The following is a 16,432-nucleotide window of genomic DNA, read 5'->3' on the forward strand; positions in this document are numbered from 1 at the left end:
TGGAAGGACTGATGCTGAAGCTGAAACTCCAATACTTTGGCCACCTCATGCGAAGATTTGATTCATTGGAAAAGACCCTGATGCTGGGAGGGATTGCGGGCAGCAGAAGAAGGGAACGACAGAGGATGAGATGACTGGATGGCATCACCGACTCGACGGACAGGAGTTTGAGGAAACTCTGGGAGCTGGTGACGGACAGGGAGGCCTGGCATGCTACGATTCATGGGGTCGCAAAGAGTCGGACACGACTGAGCGACTGAACTGAACTGAACTGAACTGAACTGATAACAAGTCTATGAAAGTAGAAGAAAGTATTACATGGAATCTAAAATAACAAAGATTGGAGCTTTCCTGGTGGTCTAGTATTAAGAATTTACCTGCCAGTGTAGGGAACATGGGTTTGATCTCTGGTCAGGGAGGATCCCACATGCTGCGGAGCAACTAAGCCCATGAGCCATTACTATTGAGCCTGCACGACAGAGCCCACAGGCCTCAACTACTGAGCCCATGTGCCTAGAGCTTGTTCTTAGCAACTGGCCCGTTCTTGGAAACTCACAAGCCACAGCAATAAGAAGTCTAAGCACTGTAACTAGAGCCTGTGTGCAGCAACAATGATCCAGTGCAGGCAAAAATAAAAATTAAAAAAACTAAATCTTTAAAAAATAGAAAAATGAAACAGCAAAGATTGATTCACCAAACATTTATTTCAGAACTAGATTTCTCCTTATCTCCAGCACTAGGCATCAAAATGTTTATAAATTTACACACACTCATATGAATACAAATACAGCCACAGATGAATACTTAAGATTTTTGTTATTTCAATTGCTTTAAAAAAACAACAAAAATAAAATGGAAAAAGATCTTTCCAAAATTGTTGTAACTTTACCTGAGGAAATTATTCTCATGTAAAATATCTAGAAGAACATCACTAACAGAAACAGGTTACTGTGGTCAATAACACAAACTGTTCCTCTTTATGTAGCAAAATAATGACATACATTTCTTAATCAAAGAAGAAGGAAATAAGTATTCTAAAACAGCTAACCAGAGCAAATGACTAAATGAGCACATATTGATTAATAAAAATGAAATGAAGAATTCACACACATACAATATTACTATTAGTGATAAAGAAGAACATTACGTGACCTTCCTTAGGACTTCACTCAGAGTCTGAGCATGACTTTCCACTGTCACTGCTAAAGAGATTAGTGATATAATTGTCATTGAATCTGATGTCCTTCTAAAAAAGAAAGTAGGATTTGAAATGCAAATCAGAATTTATTGAGTCTTTTATGACATAGTGGAAGAATGAAAGAACTTTGGTTTATGATGAGAAGAAAAGAATGATAACTAGGTGAGGTCAATGTTTTTTAGGAAGGTAACAAAATAAAATAAGCAGTATAATCAGATTTGGGGTGGTTTCATTGTAATATGCAAGCAGATTTTTTAAAACTAGTATAAAATAATTGAAAATTAAAAATTATCTTCCAGGTATCTAAGCATTCAGATAACTACCTTCCCTTAATCTAAGCCATTTACTTAATGAGCTCAAATGAAATCACAGAGAAATCTTAGATACTTAAAATTTCCATTGTTGACAATTAAAACTGCAGGTATATACAGGTATATACTGCAGGTATATACAGGTATATGCTCAATAGTTTAACCCTTAACTATGTCAATAATAGTGGACATATTTGTTTTAGCTTTAGGGAACTGAAAGAGCCTGACAGAGATTTCCAAGAATTTATATTTATATCCTGTAATGCAGCATAAAATAATATAGCCCATTTTATAAACTGCATTATAGAGGGAAACCTGGTATAATCCTGAGTCTAGTTGAACTCAGTCCAAATAATTTTAGCGTGAAAGAATGTGTTCTATAATCAAAAGGCAGGTAAAGGGCCGCCACTAAAGAAACATGAGTTATTGATTTTAAACAAAACAAAACAAAATGAACTAGCTATGTCTTGAAAGAACATGATTCTCTGATTTGACCAGGAAAAATAAAGGACATCATAAAGAGTGGCTAGTTAACTCCTTTGAGTCTGTGAAGCATTAATTGTGACATGTTGATAGAGCGTATGTTACTTGTCAAATCTAGGCACAAGAAATACAGGGAGTGTCTCCTTCTTAAAATAACTTGTACTTTTTTCATTTTGTGGATATAAGAAATGTTTAGAGAATAACACATGTTTAAACTGGAATTTGGGATAAAGCGCAAGTTCTGAGAAAAGAGATCACCTTAGACTGGTGCTCAGGTGTGTCATGAATAAAAATATCAAATTTATAAATATAAGACAGAAAGAGGAGATCATTTCAGGCAAGAATCATAACATGTTAAAAGTGAAATGTGAATAACAATATTAGGCTATAATAATAATAATAATAACAGTGGCAAATATTTATTGATCACTTGCCTGAGACTCTGTTCTAAGCACTTTACATCTACTACCTCATTTCATCATCAGTCTTTCTTATAAATGAAGAAACAAGAGTCATAATGAAATTTATGCCTTGCCTATGAAAGAACTGAAATCCAACCCAACTAATCTAGGAGCCAGTTTATTTTCTTGATTGAAATGACCAGATGTAAAACTTAATGATTTGGGGAAAGAATCAACTTAGAGCTGATGTAGAATGGACACTTCACTTGGTTTTACTAACTAATGTTAGGTATGACATATTCTATTTTAAAATCAGACTGTTGGATTTCTCTGTCTTCAACCATAGGAAATTTTAATTTCAGTGTTTGTAAAAATAAGTTACTGGTCTTATGGCCAAAATGAAACATTATTCTTTACCAACTTTTAGTTTAATTGTCCTTTTTTTTTTTTTGCTGATTTTGTTTACTATCTACCCTGCCCCAAAGCAAATTGGTAACTCAGAAAAAAACATGAAAGATAAGTTTTAAAATGGCCAATCATTCAACTAGAAAAATGAAAAAAGTTGCTATCGGTGGACATAGTCTAAATATGGAAAAACCATTAAACACTAAAACTTGGGGCAAACTTACAAGTTCTCTTTCTAAATTAAAATCAAAATTAATATTACAAAGTCATTACACTATAGAGCTGGATATAAGTGTAATTAATTGACATTAGAAATATCATACAATTTAACAGAAATATTTTGCTAATAGACTTTGAATTGAGACTTCAAACTATAAAATAAGTCATTTTGATAGACTTTTTCTGAGAATCGTAATAGACAGAGTTCATATATATTATTTATGCTCAGCAATGTTTTTTATTATGTACATGTGCCCAAAGGCTTAGGCAATGCCAAGTATTTTTTTTTAATAAATGGAAAGAATAAATAAATTAAAAAAATTAAAGCCATATGTTACTTTTTTTGAGGGAGGAGGGTGGATGGGAAACCATGTTTATGTGACTGTTGGCTACTCCATATGTTAAGCTTTGGTCTGGTTTCAGGTAGTCCTATGATTAAAGGCCTATATCCTAAATAGTCTAGGGCAGTCTGTAGTGACATGTGGAGAAGGCAATGGAAGGAGACTCAAGTTCAGCAGTTCCTCAAGAATCTTAAAGACAATACATAGAGCCTTTGACACAGCTGTGAGGCATCCTAGCAATTTAAAGTAATAATTTTTCCTAAGTGGATAACGTTAGACAGATGTTCAGATATTAGACAGTTTAGATCATTAGATATGGGCTTTCTTGAGGTTCTTCATAACCCAAAATCCAAAAAAAGTATGAACCAACCAGAATTCTCAAATTTTCCAGGAGACTGTCTATAAAAGGAATCAGAAGAAACAATGTATTTCTCTATCTACTTTTTATCTTGAAATCTAAGAGAAGAAGGGAGAAAAAAGATGTCTGGAATTCAATGTGAAATTTGTTTTAAAAAAAATCTGCTATTATGGATTTACTCCCAATCATTCCTTGACTATATGATTATGTATTATGACAATGTCATAATACCAATTTTTGATGGGATGTCAGAAACATTTTATAAGTCTGTGGTTCTCTGAAAACTCAAGTGCTTTTATAACTCCATGAAGTTACTATAATAGGCTTTATTCTTTCTTTTAAGTGACTGTCAGAGGGACCTACCATTATCTTGACACTTATATTTGAGAAACTTTTGCTGGAGCTCTTACACACCTTCATGGCAGCATTCAATTTCTAGGCTCTTTCGCAGCTTCCTCTTTCTGTTTCTCATTATCCCTAACCAGCTGAATGTTTTGTCTGTTTTGATCAGAAAGTTTAGAAGTGAGCTGAATTCTGAACATTTTTTGCATAGTTTTCCAGTTATGTTTAAGAAATATTTACTGACTCTCTGGACTCATATAAATAAAGTGGGTTTTGAGATTTTATTGATGTAATTGAAGACGAACTATTGCCCATTGTTACTATATCCAAAACATTTCAGAAGTACAAGCAAAGAAATATGTCTCTATCATCAGAATTTAATATGAAATCATGTTCTTCTGTCATACTGGAAATTTGTCAAAGATTTTATCTGCAATAAAAGCTATGTCAATGGGCCATATAATACATTTGCAAAGGTTAGAGATATTTTAACCCTCATCTGTGACTAAAATGACAATAGTAAGTAACCCACTAAAACACCAATGACAGATTGTTAAGAATCTAGAAAGTGTCTGCAGAGGTAAATGAAAAATTACATAGGAATTACAGATTGTAGTACAGTTCAGTTCAGTTGCTCAGTCATGTCCAACTCTTTGGAACCTCATGGACTGCAGCACACCAGGCTTCCCTGTCCATAAGCAACTCCCAGAGCCTATTCAAACTCATGTCCATTGCGTCAGTGATGCCATCCAACCATCTCCTTCAATCTTTCCCAGCATCAGGGTCTTTTCCAATGAGTTGGTTCTTCACATCAGCTGGCCAAAGTATTGGCATTTCAGTTTCAGCATGAGTCCTACCAGTGAATATTCAGGACTGATCTCCTTTAGGATTGACTGGTTGGATCTCCTTGCAGTCCAAGGGACTCAAGAGTCTTCTCCAGCACCACAGTTCAAAAGCATCAATTCTTTGGCGCTCAGCTTTCGTTATAGTCCCATTCTCACATCCATACATGACTACTGGAAAACATCATAGCCTTGACTAGACAGATCTTTGTTGGTAAAGTAATGTCTCTGCTTTTTAATATGCTGTCTAAGTTGGTCATAGCTTTTCTTCCAAGGAGTAAGCGTCTTTTAATTTCATGGCTGCAGTCACCATCTGCAGTGATTTTGGAGCCCCCCAAAATAAAGTCAGCCACTGTTTCCACTGTTTCTCCCTCTATTTGCCATGAAGTGATGGGATCAGATGTCGTGATCTTAGTTTTCTAAATGTTGAGTTTTAAGCCAACTTTCTCACTCTCTTTCACTTTCATCAAGAGACTCTTTAGTTCTCCTTTGCTTTCTGCCATAAGGGTGGTGTCATCTGTATATCTGAGGTTATTGATATTTCTCTCAGCAATCTTGATTCCAGCTTGTGCTTCATCCAGCCCAGCATTTCTCATGATGTACTCTGTATATAAGTTAAATAAGCAGGGTGACAATATACAGCCTTGATGTACTTCTTTCCCAATTTGGAACCAGGCTGTTGTTCCATGTCCAGTTCTAACTGTTGCTTCTTGACCTGCATACAGATTTCTCAGGAAGCAGGTCAGGTGGTCTGGTATTCCCATCTCTTTAAGAATTTTCCAGTTTGTTGTGATCCACACACTGTGGGGCCATATTAAATAATGTCTTTGAAATGATAAATTTATTACACAAGTAAAAAATGCATGATTACAAATTCCATCAATCTCATGTCCTTGTCTTGAATTTGTGTTTTTAAAGTCCAGAGAGATTATGCTGTCTTATTGGTTAACTTCTCACAAAGGCCTATGAAAACATAACAGCCACATTACTTTAATGACTTCCTTTTTCAAATGTGTATTGTTGCAAGACAGGCTGCTTATTTAACTTATATGCAGAGTACATAATGAGAAATGCTGGGCTGGAGGAAGCACAAGCTGGAATCAAGATTGCTGAGAGAAATATCAATAACCTCAGATAAGATTTGAGACCTAAAGAGCCTCCTGATGAAAGTGAAAGAGGAGAGTGAAAAAGTTGGTTTAAAGCTCAGCATTCAGAAAACTAAGATCACGACATCTGGTCCCATCACTTCATAGCAAATAGATGGGGAAACAGTGGAAACAGGGGCTGACTTCATTTTTCTGGGCTCCAGAATCACTGCAGATTGTGACAGCAGCCATGAAATTAAAAGACGCTTACTCCTTGGAAGGAAAGTGATGACCAACCTAGACAGCATATTAAAAAGCAGAGACATTACTTTGTTAGCAAAGGTCCATCTAGTTAAGTTTTCCAGTGGTCATGTATGGATGTGAACACTGGATTATAAAGAAAGCTGGACTATAAAGAAAGCTGAGCACTGAAGAACTGATGCTTTTGAACTGTGGTGTTGGAGAAGACCCTTGAGAGTCCCTTGGACTGCAAGGAGATCCAACCAGTCCATCCTAAAGAAGATCAGTCCTGGGTATTCATTGGAAGGACTGATGTTGAAGCTGAAACTCCAATACTTTAATCACCTGATGTGAAAGGCTGACTCATTGGAAAAGACCCTGATGCTGGGAAAGATTGAGGGCAGGAGGAGAAGTGGATAACAGAGGATGAGATGGTTGGATGGTAACACCGACTCAATGGACATGGGTTTGGTTGGAATCTGGGAGTTGGTGATGGACAGGGAGGCCTGGCGTGCTGCGGTTCATGGGGTTGCAGAGAGTCACACATGAGTGAGCAACTGAACTGAACAAAACAGGCATGCTACTGCTGCTGCTTCATTCCTGTCTGACTCTGTGTGACCCCATAGACGGCAGCCCACCAGGCTCCTTTGTTCACAGGATTCTCTAGACAAGAATACTGGAGTGGGTTGCCATTTCCTTCTCCAACAAGACAGGAATAATGAACTGCAAAGTCTCAGAAACATAGGTTTTGCTTCTCTAGATCTCAATTTTCAAAATTTATATAATTCTCTATTTTTAAGTGACTGAAATTTGCTCAGTCTTGTCTGACTCTTTTTGACCCCATGGACTTAGTCCATGGAATTCTCCATGCCAGAATGGAGTGGGCTCCCTTTCCCTTCTCCAGGGGATCTTCCCAACCCAGGGATCAAACCCGTCTCCCACATTGCAGGCGGATTCTTTACTAGCTGAGCCACAAGCGAAACTCGATTTTTAAATTCTGCTAATTATAGAAACAAATAGAAAGGTAAATATTTGTAGCTGGATGGATTCCTTGGAAAATTAAAGCTGCTGATATTCACTTTTGTAAAATTGCAGTATCTCTTGTTTCCTTACTATTTATATTTCCTGGTGTAACATTACAGACAGAATTTACTTTCTTCTTTAATTGCATATTATATTTTTATATTTTGAGCTGAATTTCAGATGCTACAACTTTTCTATCAGGCAGTTCAGCAGCTGCTGAGCAGTTACAAGACATATATTTAAGTTACTATAACCAAAACTTTTTTATAAGAGAATGATTATTCCGCACAAGCTAGAAAAATTAAGTGCTTTCTTAGGCTTTCTTAGGCTTTCTTTTTCACTGGATGTACATAAGAAACAAATACTAGCTACATCTAAGGAAATCCAAGTTATATATATATATATACATATATATATATATAACCCAGACAGTATAATTGTCCAAGCAACAAGTGTTTTGATTAAGCCTCAGGCGGGCTGTTGGTCATTTCATTCTGATGGTCAGAATATATTTTGAATACAAGTTGATTTAATTTAGCTGGTTTAATCCACAGTTTCAACTTTTGCCTCTTTCTTTTAAAGCAAGTTTCATAAAAGCATCTGCAGAAGCCTTGTTTTGATTACCCTTTATCCTTTAGACTTAGATCAATATCAGTTTTTTCTCCCTTGCTCATAATGCATTATAGAAAACCTAGAGATTTCTACAGCATGACCAAAACTCTACATTATGTTTGCAATTTTCCGTAAGATTTGTATAGTATAAAATAAAAATGTTTGCTTTAAGAGACATCTGCTATAAATAAAATAACAGTGTAAATTTTCAAGAGAGCTGCACAACTGCTTTAAACGCTCAAAACATGAGCCTTCTAGAGTGAGTTCAAGCATTTTGTGATTTTCCAATGAGTCAACAGTGTTCACTTCAATGTTCTTGAACCACGCCCCCACCCCAACTATTGGTTCTCCCAACCTCCCTCCCAGCCCTTGAAATTGCAATGATATTAGCTATAATGCTTTCAATGGTCCTGCAGATCAGCTTTCATTCTCCGGGAAACATGTGAATGGCATTAAAACATGCTTCCCACTCTCACAAAATATTTCCTCAAAATACTATAGAAACTCAAACCAGTTACTTCAGATTCTGATAGTATCTTTACTGAATAGCGTCAGCCAGCTTGAAAGGGTCAGCCATCTTGGTCAGTGACATATATTGTTTAAGAAGTTTCCAGAACTACTCATTAAAGCTCTGTCTCAGGAGAAATTTGTTAGGGAGAAGAGAGACAGACTGGCATTTCTTCTTCCAAATTTTCCTGTTAATATTCTTTAAAAATAAGTAACTGAATTCTCATAATATGGTCTTTTTGAACAACAGGATTTTTTTTTTGTTTCCTCAAGTAAAGATCTCCATAGTGCTTGCAGTCAAAAGCTGAGCTTAGCAATCAATAAGTAAGAATGACAATGTTAGCCCAAATATCACTGAAGTTCAGAGGATAGCAGAGCCACTATGTTAAAAATGGCCATTGAAGAATATTTTTAAAAAGTCATTTAAAACCTCTTCATGAAGCTGTTTATATTTTTTAATACAGAAGGTTAAATTAGAGCATCAAATAGTGCTTTAAATTTTGAAATATAAAATTTTGTAGAATAACAGATATATTCAAGCTTTGACCTTAATAACAGCTTCAGGGCTTGATGAAGAAATATGTAAACAAAGACTCATTATTTTTCAGATAACAAGAAAGGCAGTAGGAACTTGTGTGAATATTTCTTCATTTATTTACTGCCTATCTAGTATGAAAGTATTTTTCAGTATTTATAGAAATATATTTTAAATTGCTTTTTCATTATAATACCCCAAAGGCAAATTATTTTATTTGAAAATTGATTTGTTATCAAATAAAATAGAGATAAAAGTTTAAAATCTTTAAATTAGTCAAATGGTATAAACTTAGCTCACAAACACTTGAATGTGTTATAATAGATTTGTGTGTGTGTGTATGTATATATATATATATATATATATATATTTTTTTTTTTTTTTAAACCTTCCCCTATTTTGTGTTCTCAAAATTGACTTTCTGTAGCAATGGGGGAAATGCTAGGTTGCTACTTTTTCAGACAGCAAGTGTCCAATGCACACAGAAATTACATAAACTGTTACGACTATCAAAATGAATTGCCACATTTTTAAACAAAATACTCCCCCTCTTATAAATGGTTTAATTTTTCCATATCTCTTCGGAGTCCTTTATCTTCTCCAATGTCCTACCCTGCAGTATGTGTGAAATTTTATCAAAAGCTTCCTGATATTACCATAAATTACTGTGTAAGCAAAGCTATTGCTTATCTGCCAAGGGGGCTTTTGTCCCCTTTCTTTAGCAATTTTCTCCATTTCTACTTGTGTGAAGGGCTTTCCCTGCTTTTTTTTTTTTTTTTTACCAAGAACCATATCTTAACGGCTTTGAGTTTTAGTAAGGGGATATAGTAGAAACCTGTCCATAGAAGAGCCTCATGACACCACAAAGAGGCCGGGCATGCACTTTAGTTCATCTGTTCTTCCTCTAACAAGTTTTGGGAAGAATAATTCCTATACAATGGGACATGAAAGTGAAAGTGAAAGTCGCTCAGTCATGTCTGACTCTTGTCCATGGAATTCTCCAGGCCAGAATACTGGAGTGGGTAGCCTTTCTCTTCTCTAAGGGATCTTCTCAACTCAGGAATCAAACCAGGTCTCCCAGGTCTCCCACACTGCAGCAGACTCTTTACGAGCTGAGCCACCAAGGAAGCCCTACAGTAGGACTTAATTTTATGTTAAACATAGAAAATGCATTTATTGTGTTTAATATATTTTTCTACCTTTTAAAAGTTCATTTTGGTTGTATATTTTGCATGCAACAACTATTTACTATTTTTCCAGTTATCCATTTTTAAATCTCTTACAATATGTTTCATTAGCCAAACATGATAAACGTTAATCTTTTGATAGGAATTATTTTACAGGGCTCTATTGTACCTGGTTAGTCATAATTTTTGACAACCATGCAATTATCTTTTCTATTGTGAGCTTTCTTAAAAAATATTCAAGGTTAATTGGATGAATATTATACTCTGGAAATAAGTTATGATGATATCCTATTATAGACTGTACAATCTGGAAAGAGGCTGAATATTAGGGTTGTTTTATTACTGCCACAGGCAGAGATGGAGTGAAAATTCTATTTTGGGCAGCACAGGAAAAAGGTCACTTTGAAGATGTAGACTTTAAGAAGAATTGTCACTATAACAGAATATCTAAAATCTACATTAAAGAAGAAAACCATAAAGCACTGGATGATGTGCCTGGGGTCTCATCAGTGGGCTGGAATTCCCTGTTTTGTACTCAATGACATGTACTGCTATATCTCTAATCTTACGTAAATGCCACCTTAGGTATAATTTCAAAATCCTTTACAAAAATTAGACAACCCAGTCCCCCTTTAGCATACATCACATATTAGCCTCACAAGTTAACTGAAAAGCAACATAGGAAAGATGTGTCTCTGAATCTATCCATATTGAGATTATTATAATAAGAATAGAAAACAGTCATATGTATCACCAAAAGACTATGTACATCAACTGGGTTCCGATTGTTTTCAGAGGCAACAGAAAAGATAAACAACAACACAAGCAAACCCTTCAAACTATCAGGCTTCTTTCTTGAATGATAATTTATTTCTCAGCACAACTACAACAAACAGGTGCACTCATTCTTTTAAAAAATTTCAAAAAAAAAAGATTTATTCATTTGCCTGTGCTATGTCTTAATTGCCACATGCAGGTTCTAGTTCCTTAACCAGAAATTGAACCCAGGCCCCCTGCTTTGGGAGTGCAAAGTCTTGGCCACTGGATCACGGGGGAAGTCCCAGATGCCTTCACTCTTGGACCACAATGCACAAGGTAGGAAATTTATTTACTTAGGCCTGCTTGTCTTGTTATAGCTGTTCTTTCATCACTGTTTTTCCCTTGTATATTCAACGCCTTTGATGAGGGTAAATTGAGAGTGCTGCATCTGAAGATGATACATTCTGGGTTCCACAATTCCAACTCCCAAGAACTAGATGTATGAGCTAGTTTGAGCTTCGACAGGAATCACATAAACTATGTCAGTCAATTTCCCCACCTTCAAGATGGAGATAATAGAAATTATACCCAAGTGATTTTGTAAAGATTTTTAAAGTACATATATTTATCTATTACGAAGTTACTAACTACATGTATCTATTTATTTAACTTAATAAACTCCATTGTGGGGGACCTTTTCAGGTTTACAGAAAAATTTCACAGGAAGTACACAGAGAATTCAAACGTACATTCTGTTGCCAAATTCCCTGATTATTAACATCTTACATTAGTTTGGTATATACCTTATGATTGATAAATCAATGCTGATACACTATTATTAATTAAGTCCATAGTTTATATACATCAGGACTCACTCTCTGTCATACATTTCTCTGGGTTTTGGGACAAAAGTATAATGTCATGTTTTCAGTAACAGAGTATCATACAGAATAGTTTTACTGCTCTAGAACATTCCCCGTGCTTCCCCTATTTATCCTTCCTTCCCTTCCCTAAAAGCCCTGATTCTTTCACTGTTCCCATAATTTTGCTTTTACCAGAAGGTCACGTAGTTGGAGTCATACATTATGTAGCCATTGCACACTTTCTTCTTTCACTTAGCAACATAAATTTATTATTTCTCCATGACTTTTCATGACTTGATAACTCACTTTTTATCACTGAGTGATATTCCCTTGCATGGATGTATGGCAGTTTGTTTATTCATTCATCTATTGAAGGACATTTTGGTTGCTTCCAGTTTTCAGTTATGATGACTAGAGCTGCTATAAACATTTGTATGCAGGTTTTTGTGTGAATGTGTTTTCAGCTTATTTGAGTAAAATCACAATTGCTGGATCATAAGGTAAGATTATGTTTAGCTTTGGAAGAAAGTGCCAAATTGTCTTCTGAAGTGTCTGTACCTTTTTGCATTCCCACCAGCGATGAATGGCAGTTGCTGTTGCTTCACATCCTTGCCAGCAGCATTTGTTGTTGTCGTGTCAATGTTTTAGATATTTTCCATTCTTATAGATAAAAGGTATAAGTATCTTATATCTTTATTTTATAGGTAAAATATCTCATTGTTGGTTAATTTTACTTATTTTTTAACAAATATTTTTTAGCTTTTATATACCTGACACTGTTCTAAGGACTGAGGTTATAAGAAATGAATAACACAAGACAAAAAAGCCTTCTATGGAGCTTGTATTTTAGTAGGTAGAGGCTGGAATCAAAATAAAATAGTAAGTAAATGTATATAATATGTAGGATGGTGATAAGTATAGGCAGTGGGGACTATAACTTTAAATTGTGTGGTCAGAGGAAGTGTAACCCAGAAGACATTTGAACAAAGACTTGAAGGAGGAAAAGTAAGCTGTCTTGCAGACCTTTGGGGAAAGTGTTCAGGCAGAGGGGATATCAAGTTCAAGGTCCTGGGGAAGAAAGATGCCTGGAAAGTTTAAGGAGTAGCACAGAAAGCAGTGTGAGCAAAGAGGAGATGATAAAAGGGAATTCCTGGGGGCCACCTTATATAGGACCTAGTAGGACAGGGTTAAGGGCTTTGGGTGTTACACTATGAGAGGTAGAAAGCCATCACAGGGTTTTGAGCAGAAAGTCATATGGTACTACTTATTCTTTAAAGCATCATTGGGTAACATATATTGAAATTAGGTTGTAGGGGTCAAGGGCAAGTAGCAGATAGGCAAGATTGGAAGCTACTGCAGTAATCCATAGGAGAGATGTTGATGCTTGCATCACGTTTGAAGAGAGTCCTAAAGTGCTTGTAACATTGCCTGTCACATGGTATTATAGTTACTATTATTTTCTGGTTATTATCACTAACACAAAATATAAAATATCTTTATTCCTATATCATATTTCCAATTACTATGATGTCATATTCTGATGTTAATTACTCAACAATTTTCAGTAAAATTATTACAACTATAGTTATAAATCTTAAAAAATCTAACATCTTCTACTCTGAAAAGTTGAATTTTTTATTGGATTAGAGTTGCATGATATTGCTAGGCTATATCTTTTAAATATATTTCCCTCTTGGAATATATTTAGCTCATTAAAAATATAATTCAATTTCAATTTGCAATCCTTTTAGCTGGCAAGTCAAAGTGTCACATGAAATAAAGGGAGAGGCTTATTAAAGTTTTAGACTTTTAAACATTTTTTTTTTTCTTTCCCAGGAGCAGCAAAATCAGGGGGAGGAGTGTGATTACAATAGCTGTCATTCAGAATTATGAATAAGGGCACTTTGGATAGAGGTTCAGATCACTGAGAGTGGGCCTGGGGAGATTCAAGGGAGATAGCTATTTTTTATTTTTTTAAGATTAAATCTGGAATGCTGAATGTCCAGCTAACTGTGAATAGGAGAAACTGAAATCAACACTGCCATCCTGCTTCTTTCAACTTACATTGGAATATAGTCACTGGGTCTCAGGCAGCCTACAGCACCATCAAGTATACTGCAAATGAGTAAGAATTTTAGAGAAACTCTCCAGTAATTTGCTTCCTGAATGTGACATTAGGCATCTAAATTTAGCTCCACCATGATCAAAGTTAGATATATATATATAGACATCAGTTCACCTAAAAAATATTTACTGACATGCTTTAAATATGAGGAGCTGTTTTAGGAACTCTGGTGACAGAGGTAAATAAAACAGAGTCCCTGCCTCAGTAGAATTTACTTTGTAGTAGGGGAGACACTGATAAACATTTAAGCAAATGTATATGTAATAAAATGTTATGCTGTGATAAGGACTAACTAGAAAAACATGAAGCAGAGTAAAGGAGTGAGAAACTGGATAAAGGAGTAAGAGAATGGGCATTTTGGATGGGTTTTTTAGGGAAGCGATCTCTGAAGAAATGATGTAAGAATGAGGCACAAGTGCAGCAAACATGCAAGTCGTGTACCAATTTCTGGATAAAGCATTCCAGGCAGAGAAAATTCCAAGTGTGAAGACTGTGAGGAGGGACTATTTCTGGTTTAATCTAGGAAGAAGTCCACATGATTCCCTACCCTCAGGGGCAGAGGAGAGGAGAGGTAGGAGTCCAGGCTGATGGGAAAGAATGTTGGGTTTCCATGACATGGGAAGTCTGGATGGTTGAAATCATCAAAGTATTATGCTCTGATTTTCATTTTGAAAAGATCACTCTGTTGAGTAGGAAGAGTGGTGAAGCATAGACAGAAAGAGAAGGTCTAACAGGCAGCTATTGCAGGTACCCGGGGAGGATCAGGGCTTCAACTAACTTATTGCATAGTTGCTAAGCCATGTCCAACTCTTTTGCAATGCCAGGGACTGTAGCCCACCAGGCTCCTGTGTCCACGGCAAGAATACTAGAGTGTGTTGTCATTTCTTTCTCAGGGGATCTTCCTGACCCAGGAATTGAACCCGCATCTCCTGCATTGGCAGGCAAATTCTTTACCACTGAGCCACCTGGGAAGCCCTGGACTAACTTAGTAGAGAGTTAATTCGGGATACATTCATAGGTAGAGGTGACAGTGACATGAAAAAGAAAAGAGATTTTATGTGAATGATAAGGTAATATCTTATTGGATAAGGCGTGTAGAGAGAGAAGTTGGGGTACAAGGAAACGTTTTTTAAAGTGAGGAAAATGTGTTGCTTTCTTATGTTCTCCATAAAGCCCACAAACACTTCTGATATGTAAAAAAACAATTTCCATTGTTTAAAAAAAGAATATACATAACTTGAGATACTAGAGGATATGGGCTATTTATCTTTATTCTCTTTGAGATGAACATAAATATTTTCTATCACAGTGATTCTCAGAGAATATTCCAGGCCCACTGGTGGTCTTTAAGGGAGCTCTCAAAGAGCCTCAAATGTCCAGGTGGTCCTTTTCATCATCAATGAAAAATCAGGCTTTATTTCATAGACCTATCTTGCCTTTGTGTGCTCAGTCGCTCTTCAGTTTCATCTGACTCTTTGCAACTCCATGGACTGTAGCCTATCAGGCTTCTCTGTCCATGGGATTTTTCAGGCAAGAATACTACAGTGGGTTGCCATTTCCTCCTCCAAGGGATCTTCCCAACTCAAGGATTGAACTCATGTCTCTAGTGTCTCCCGTATAGCAGGCAGATTCTTTAGCCACTGAGTCATCAGGGAAGCCCAATCTTATCTTTAATTACAACTAAGGGGTTTTTTGTTTTTTTGTTTTTTTTTAACTAGTAACCTATGATATTAACATTTGATATTTATATACCAAAAATATCATGTTGCTAGAGTTTCCTGTAGAAGCTCTTTCAGTTTTATTTTCAGAAGTGCTGACAATGCTTGACAATATTGCCTCAGTTCTAAGGGAGTGTAATTTGTTATCAGTGAACCAGAAATGTCTAGATTTGGCCATTATTTTAATTGTTGTTATCTGTGTCTTTTTAATTATAAATTAATTGTCAGTTAGTTTAATCATTACCAGTTTTGTTTCTTATGGGATGTCTCACTAAGCTTGTAGTGGTTAGTCATGGGTATTTGATCAAATAGTATTTTTAGATAGGAATATCCCCAAAGCATTGAATCCCAAAGTGCTGTGATTTGAATATGAATCATCCATACCCCCTGTTGCTCAAACAGATGTCTACATAATGTCCCTCCTTCATCCCTTAACTTGCTTAGGCAATGATACATTGTTACAACTGAATTCATTTTTCCACTGGAAGAACTGATCAGGTAGGGTATATGAATTATGGAGTCTTTGCTATTATCAAATACTTTAGTTGACAGCTGATTAAATATGCCTTTTGGTACACCCACAAAGTTTTGTTTCTTCTAATTTCTCTTTTTTATATATATTTTTTCCTCAAATTTTCAGATATACAAGGAAAAGTGAAAAGACATTCAAAATTTCTAGAATGTTTCCTGTGCTTCATTTTGAGTCAGACAAATCTGCAATTAAATTTTGACTGCACTAATTACTAGTTGCTTGATCACTGACAAACAACCTAACTTTATATCTCAGTCTATTAGGCTACTGTGAGGATTCAGTGAGATAGAATATATAAATTTTATTACAGGTCAAGCACTAAAGTGATTTCAAAAATACCAATAAA

This window comes from Cervus canadensis, chromosome 2 (assembly GCF_019320065.1).
Source record: "Cervus canadensis isolate Bull #8, Minnesota chromosome 2, ASM1932006v1, whole genome shotgun sequence".
Lineage (NCBI taxonomy): Eukaryota > Metazoa > Chordata > Mammalia > Artiodactyla > Cervidae > Cervus > Cervus canadensis.